Below are 7,751 nucleotides of genomic sequence, written 5' to 3'. Positions count from 1 at the left end.
CTGTAGCTTATGCTTTCAGTACTAGATTCTTTCTCTGATCCTTTGATTGGGTGGACAACATGCCAGTTCATCATGCAAGAGCTCTGATAAGTTGGAGGACGTCCTCTGGAAGTTGTCATAATTACTGTGTAAGTCTATGGAAGGGGGTGAGAACAATGAGCCACCTAGGCTACTATAGACCTTCATTGCAAAACGGTGTTTTAATCAATTATTTGGTGACGTAAATATATTTAGTGTAGTTTTATCTAAAAAGGAAAACTTTGTTTCTTTATTTTTATGAAGGATGGTCCTCTCCTTCCTTCTCTGAGGAGCCTCCACTGGTGTGTAGTAATGGCTTGAAACAAACGCACGCACTGAAGGTCTCCTAGCCTAGTCAGCATTAGGGATGTGACGGTAATTGAATAACAGTGTAACTGATGGTTATGGATGAATGTCATGAAAATAAAGTAACCATCAAACCATTTACATACAGTGGGGAGAACAAGTATTTGATACACTACTTACAAAGCATGTAGAGGTCTGTAATTTTTATCATAGGTACACTTCAACTGTGAGAGACGGAATCTAAAACAAAAATCCAGAAAATCACATTGTATGATTTTTAAGTAATTCATTTGCATTTTATTGCATGACATAAGTATTTGATACATCAGAAAAGCAGAACTTAATATTTGGTACAGAAACCTTTGTTTGCAATTACAGAGATCATACGTTTCCTGTAGGTCTTGACCAGGTTTGCACACGCTGCAGCAGGGATTTTGGCCCACTCCTCCATACAGACCTTCTCCAGATCCTTCAGGTTTCGGGGCTGTCGCTGGGCAATACGGACTTTCTGCTCCCTCCAAAGATTTTCTATTGGGTTCAGGTCTGGAGACTGGCTAGGCCACTCCAGGACCTTGAGATGCTTCTTACGGAGCCACTCCTTAGTTGCCCTGGCTGTGTGTTTCGGGTCGTTGTCATGCTGGAAGATCCAGCCACAACCCATCTTCAATGCTCTTACTGAGGGAAGGAGGTTGTTGGCCAAGATCTCGCGATACATGGCCCCATCCATCCTCCCCTCAATACGGTGCAGTCGTCCTGTCCCCTTTGCAGAAAAGCATCCCCAAAGAATGATGTTTCCACCTCCATGCTTCACGGTTGGGATGGTGTTCTTGGGGTTGTACTCATCCTTCTTCTTCCTCCAAACACGGCGAGTGGAGTTTAGACCAAAAAGCTATATTTTTGTCTCATCAGACCACATGACCTTCTCCCATTCCTCCTCTGGATCATCCAGATGATCATTGGCAAACTTCAGACGGGCCTGGACATGCGCTGGCTTGAGCAGGGGGACCTTGCGTGCGCTGCAGGATTTTAATCTATGACGGCGTAGTGTGTTACTAATGGTTTTCTTTGAGACTGTGGTCCCAGCTCTCTTCAGGTCATTGACCAGGTCCTGCCGTGTAGTTCAGGGCTGATCCCTCACCTTCCTCATGATCATTGATGCCCCACGAGGTGAGATCTTGCATGGAGCCCCAGACCTAGGGTGATTGACCGTCATCTTGAAATGTTCTAATAATTGCGCCAACAGTTGTTGCCTTCTCACTGCTTGCCTATTGTCCTGTAGCCCATCCCAGCCTTGTGCAGGTCTACAATTTTATCCCTGATGTCCTTACACAGCTCTCTGGTCTTGGCCATTGTGGAGAGGTTGGAGTCTGTTTGATTGAGTGGTGGACAGGTGTCGTTTATACAGGTAACGAGTTCAAACAGGTGCAGTTAATACAGGTAATGAGTGGAGAACAGGAGGGCTTCTTAAAGAAAAACTAACAGGTCTGTGAGAGCCAGAATTCTTACTGGTTGGTAGGTGATCAAATACTTATGTCATGCAATAAAATGCAAATTAATTACTTAAAAATCATACAATGTGATTTTCTGGATTTAGATTCCGTCTCTCACAGTTGAAGTGTACCTATGATAAAAATTACAGACCTCTACATGCTTTGTAAGTAGGAAAACCTGCAAAATCGGCAGTGTATCAAATACTTGTTCTCCCAACTGTAGGCCTACATTCATTTTAGGATTTATTTAATTAACTTTCTTTTCATGTAGATAACCTTTACCTAATAGCAGGAGTATTTACTAATGATTATAAGCAATTGTTTTGCCAACTTAGGCTGTCTATTAAACTTTCTACATCTCCTCTGCTTTCCAACTGTCCTTTGCTCAAGCAGCCAACGAGACCCCATAAAATTACAGCCCTTCTATCCCCTCAAAGTAGAATAGTAGCCTAGGCTATAGTGTTGGCCTGCAACGCACTTTTATGAATGCCCATGTGGTAGCCTACCATTTGTAAAACAGGCAATTTACCATTAATCACTGTCTTTTGGTTACATTAATTTCTGTTAATGCATGTATTACAGTGGGGGGAAAAAGTATTTAGTCAGCCACCAATTGTGCAAGTTCTCCCACTTAAAAAGATGAGAGAGGCCTGTAATTTTCATCATAGGTACACGTCAACTATGACAGACAAATTGAGAATTTTTTTCTCCAGAAAATCACATTGTAGGATTTTTAATGAATTTATTTGCAAATTATGGTGGAAAATAAGTATTTGGTCACCTACAAACAAGCAAGATTTCTGGCTCTCACAGACCTGTAACTTCTTCTTTAAGAGGCTCCTCTGTCCTCCACTCGTTACCTGTATTAATGGCACCTGTTTGAATTTGTTATCAGTATAAAAGACACCTGTCCACAACCTCAAACAGTCACACTCCAAACTCCACTATGGCCAAGACCAAAGAGCTGTCAAAGGACACCAGAAACAAAATTGTAGACCTGCACCTGGCTGGGAAGACTGAATCTGCAATAGGTAAGCAGCTTGGTTTGAAGAAATCAACTGTGGGAGCAATTATTAGGAAATGGAAGACATACAAGACCACTGATAATCTCCCTCGATCTGGGGCTCCACGCAAGATCTCACCCCGTGGGGTCAAAATGATCACAAGAACGGTGAGCAAAAATCCCAGAACCACACGGGGGACCTAGTGAATGACCTGCAGAGAGCTGGGACCAAAGTAACAAAGCCTACCATCAGTAACACACTACGCCGCCAGGGACTCAAATCCTGCAGTGCCAGACATGTCCCCCTGCTTAAGCCAGTACATGTCCAGGCCTGTCTGAAGTTTGCTAGAGTGCATTTGGATGATCCAGAAGAGGATTGGGAGAATGTCAAATGGTCAGATGAAACCAAAATATAACTTTTTGGTCAAAACTCAACTCGTCGTGTTTGGAGGACAAATAATGCTGAGTTGCATCCAAAGAACACCATACCTACTGTGAAGCATGGGGGTGGAAACATCATGCTTTGGGGCTGTTTTTCTGCAAAGGGACCAGGACGACTGATCCGTGTAAAGGAAAGAATGAATGGGGCCATGTATCGTGAGATTTTGAGTGAAAACCTTCCATCAGCAAGGGCATTGAAGATTAAACGTGGCTGGGTCTTTCAGCATGACAATGATCCCAAACACACCGCCCGGGCAACGAAGGAATGGCTTCGTAAGAAGCATTTCAAGGTCCTGGAGTGGCCTAGCCAGTCTCCAGATCTCAACCCCATAGAAAATCTTTGGAGGCAGTTGAAAGTCCGTGTTGCCCAGCGACAGCCCCAAAAAATCACTGCTCTAGAGGAGATCTGCATGGAGGAATGGGCCAAAATACCAGCAACAGTGTGTGAAAACCTTGTGAAGACTTACAGAAAACGTTTGACCTGTGTCATTGCCAACAAAGGGTATATAACCAAGTATTGAGAAACCTTTGTTATTGACCAAATACTTATTTTCCACCATAATTTGCAAATAAATTCATAAAAAATCCTACAATGTGATTTTCTGGATTTCTTTTTCTCATTTTGTCTGTCATAGTTGACGTGTACCTATGATGAAAATTACAGGCCTCTCTCATCTTTTTAAGTGGGAGAACTTGCACAATTGGTGGCTGACTAAATACTTTTTTCCCCCACTGTAAGTACAGTAATTTACTGTTTTTATTCTCGGAGTGGAAATGTTGTTTGCAGAGTTCACAACCTGCTACACTTTTGAGAAACAAGTTTTGGTGTATTTCATACCATAATTTACGTGCTCCATGTGAGCAACCTGAGCACTCATAGAAGTAAGTACCTGGCCTGCTTCCACTTAATGTCAAAAGAAGGAAAGTGCCCAGCTGGGCTTCTGTAATTTTTTTGTTCACCTCACACAGTAAAGTCAACAAGGTTTATAATATATATATATATTTTTTTTACATCCATTCAAATTATAACAGTTTCTCACAGTATTTGAGTTTAGGCTACATTATTTATCTCTTTGAAGAACATATGCCAATGCCACTGCAATCAGCAGCAGGGTTTGTGACGTTATCTGAATGTTTCCGGAAAGGTGGGAGAAAACCCATCGTTTGAATGGTTTTGTGTGTCGAAATAGGATCTCTATTTATTTCTTTATATGCAGAAAAGACAACAGACAAGGACAAGGTAGGCATATACACTACATGACCAAAAGTATGAGACACCTGCTCGTCGAACATCTCATTCCAAAATCATGGACATTAATATGGAGTTGGTCCCCCCTTTGCTGCTTTAACAGCCTCCACTCTTCTGGGAAGGCTTTCCACTAGATGTTGGAACATTGCTGCAGGGACTTGTTTCCATTCAGCCACAAGAGCATTAGTGAAGTCGAGCACTGATGTTGGGCGATTAGGCCTGGCTCGCAGTCGGCGTTCCAATTCATCCCAAAGGTGTTGGATGGGGTTGAAGTCAAGGCTTACATTTACATTTTTGTCATTTAGCAGATGCTCTTATCCAGAGCGACTTACAGTAGTGAGTGCATACTTTTTCATACTGGTCCCCCGTGGGAATTGAACCCACAATCCTGGCATGGCAAGTGCCATGCTCTACCAACTGAGCCACATGGGACTCTGTGCAGGCCAGTCAAGTTCTTCCACACCGATCTCGACAAACCATTTCTGTATGTACCTTGCTTTGTGCACAGGGGCATTGTCATGCTGAAACAGGAAAGGCCCTTCCCCAAACTATTGCCATAAAGTTGGAAACACAGAATTGTCTAGAATGTCATTGTATGCTGTAGCGTTAAGATTTCCCTTCACTGGAACTAAGGGGCCTAGCCCGAACCATGAAAAACAGCCCCAGACCATTATTCCTCCTCCATCAAACTTTACAGTTGGCACTATGCATTCGGGCAAGTAGCGATCTCCTGGCATCCGCCAAACCCAGATTCGTCCATCGGACTGCCAGATGGTGAAGCGAGGACAGACGATTTTTAGCACTCGGCGGTCCCGTTCTGTGAGCTTGTGTGGCCTTCCACTTCGTGGCTGAGCTGTTGTTGCTCCTAGATGTTTCCACTTCACAATAACAGCACTTACAGTTGACCGGGGCAGTTCTAGCAGGGCAGAAATTTGATGAACTGACTTGTTAGAAAGGTGGCATCCTATGATGGTGCCACGTTGAAAGTCACTGAGCTTTTCAGTAAGGCCATTCTACTGCCAATGTTTGTCTATGGAGATTGCATGGCTGTGTGCTGGATTTTATACACCTGTCAGCAATGGGTGTGGCTGAAATAGCCGAATCCACTAATTTGAAGAGGTGTCCACATACCTTTTTTACATCTTTACTTTGACTCCATTAATGTTGTGTCAATACGAAAATGCAACAGATCCTCTCCAACCTGGCATTTCTTAATTTGTTGATTTAATATTTATAATAACCTGAATAATAATAATAATGAAATGCCATGATAATAACGAAGTGTAATGGCTTGTTTCATATAGGTTTTATTAAGAAGCATATCCATGTAAACAAGTGTACAAACAGAATTGTGACCGCCTCTTTTATTTTTGTCATCCTATTTAGCTAGGCTAGCCTGCCTAAGTATGCTACAGAGCTGTCAATCATTTTACTAGTTTTTCAAAGTAGATAAGGCATTAGTTTTCCGAACTCTCTATCCCGCTCTCTCTTGTGTTGTGTACATTCCTCTCTCATGCAGCGGTGTATGCGGTCTGTGTGTATCTAACATAGCAGGCATAAAAGTGTAGCCATCTCTGTCAGATGGAAAAGAACAGGCGCAATGGATTATGGTCATTGTAGTTAATTACCATGTTTTTTGTTTGAGCAGTGTGACATTTGTCACTATATGAAACACACACACAGGCAGTGTACTTGGCAGCAAAAGGGCTGGACTCTGTCATCACATTTGATGACAAAGTTGATTTTTTATTGTGTGTAGGGCAGTGTATCAGTATGCCTACACTAGGGGCTCAATTCAATCATTTTGGTATAGTAGCTGTCTTTTCTCATGGTCAGTTATACCACAATGATTTTACATACCAGAATAACCTACCAGTGTCTTGTAGTCTCCCCTCTTTGGTTGATGTTATGAATAATTAGTATAAATGTGCAGGGTTTTTTCTGCATAGAAAAGTATTGGTCTGTGTTTTTTGGGGGGACGCCTTTGTCCAAACATTTTTTTTTAAATGATATTTTATTATTATACTTTTTTTTGTTTTGATTTTGTTATAATGTTTGAGTCACTCAGATAGCATAAGCCATGGCAAAATAGCTTTAACATTTACATTTTAGTCATTTAGCAGACGCTCTTATCCAGAGCGACTTACAGTTAGTGAGTGCATACATTTTCATACTGGCCCCCCGTGGGAAACGATCCCACAACCCTGGCATTGCAAGCACCATGCTCTACCAACTGAGCTACAGGTGACATACAAATACTTTGTGGACTGCGGGCCGCCAGTTGGGGAACCCTGCTTTAGAGAAACTAGAGTACTGATCCGGTTGTTATAGTTTAAGAATGTAACCTACACCAACAGAATTGGCCAGTTTAAGTGAACACACTTGTGAATTCAATAAAACAGATGAAGCTGTATTTGTGAACAAAGTCAGAATGAGTAATTTGACACATTGTGGATATAGGATATTCCATTTTATTCATACACTAGCCTAATCTGTATTGAAAGATTCAGGTTGATTGAATTTACATACATTTTGGATGTAGTGAGTGTGAGTCAGTTAGTCTACGTTGCAAAAGGTAAAACAAGAAAGAACAGACCTAAAATGAAAGGCATCAGTACTCTAGTTTCTCTAAAGCAGGGTTCCCCAACTGGCGGCCCGCAGTCCACAAAGTATTTGTAATTATGTTCCGGCCCCCCGACCATCCGCTCAAGAAAAAATCGGCCCGCGGCTAAATCTAGTTGAGGATCCCTGCTCTATAAAGCGTATTGAAAAAGCATGTGTTGTGTGTATCTACCTACTGTTACAGAGAAACATGAAAGTCGAGGAGTGAGAGTCAATACAGTTTATTAATCAAACATTGAAGAAGCGTACAAACTATGCTACTTAAAGTGTTGCAGGTCCTTTTTCTGTCCATGTCCTTGCACGTGTGTGAGAGAGTGAAAGTGTCAGTGAGTGTGTGGGAACAATGAGGTAGCTTAAACTAAGGTCAATAATTATTGCAATTATACAGGCTAGGCCTACTAACTAGATTCTGTAGAAGTCTGTAACAGCATAACTGTTGTCCTCTGTGTTCTTAAAGGAAAGATTCAGCCATTTTGAATGTTTTGGGGCATCTGAGCGATGTTCTATTGATTCCTGGGGTCATTTCATGTGTATCTGAGCTCTTGCCGTTCACACAGGCAGAAATACAGCCACTATGATGTAGCATTGTGATAAAGCCGCTCTCACTAAACTGGAAGTTAAT

Source organism: Coregonus lavaretus (genome assembly GCF_964263955.1).
Source record: "Coregonus lavaretus genome assembly, chromosome: 22".
In the NCBI taxonomy this organism is placed as follows: domain Eukaryota; kingdom Metazoa; phylum Chordata; class Actinopteri; order Salmoniformes; family Salmonidae; genus Coregonus; species Coregonus lavaretus.
This window is presented reverse-complemented; position numbering follows the sequence as displayed.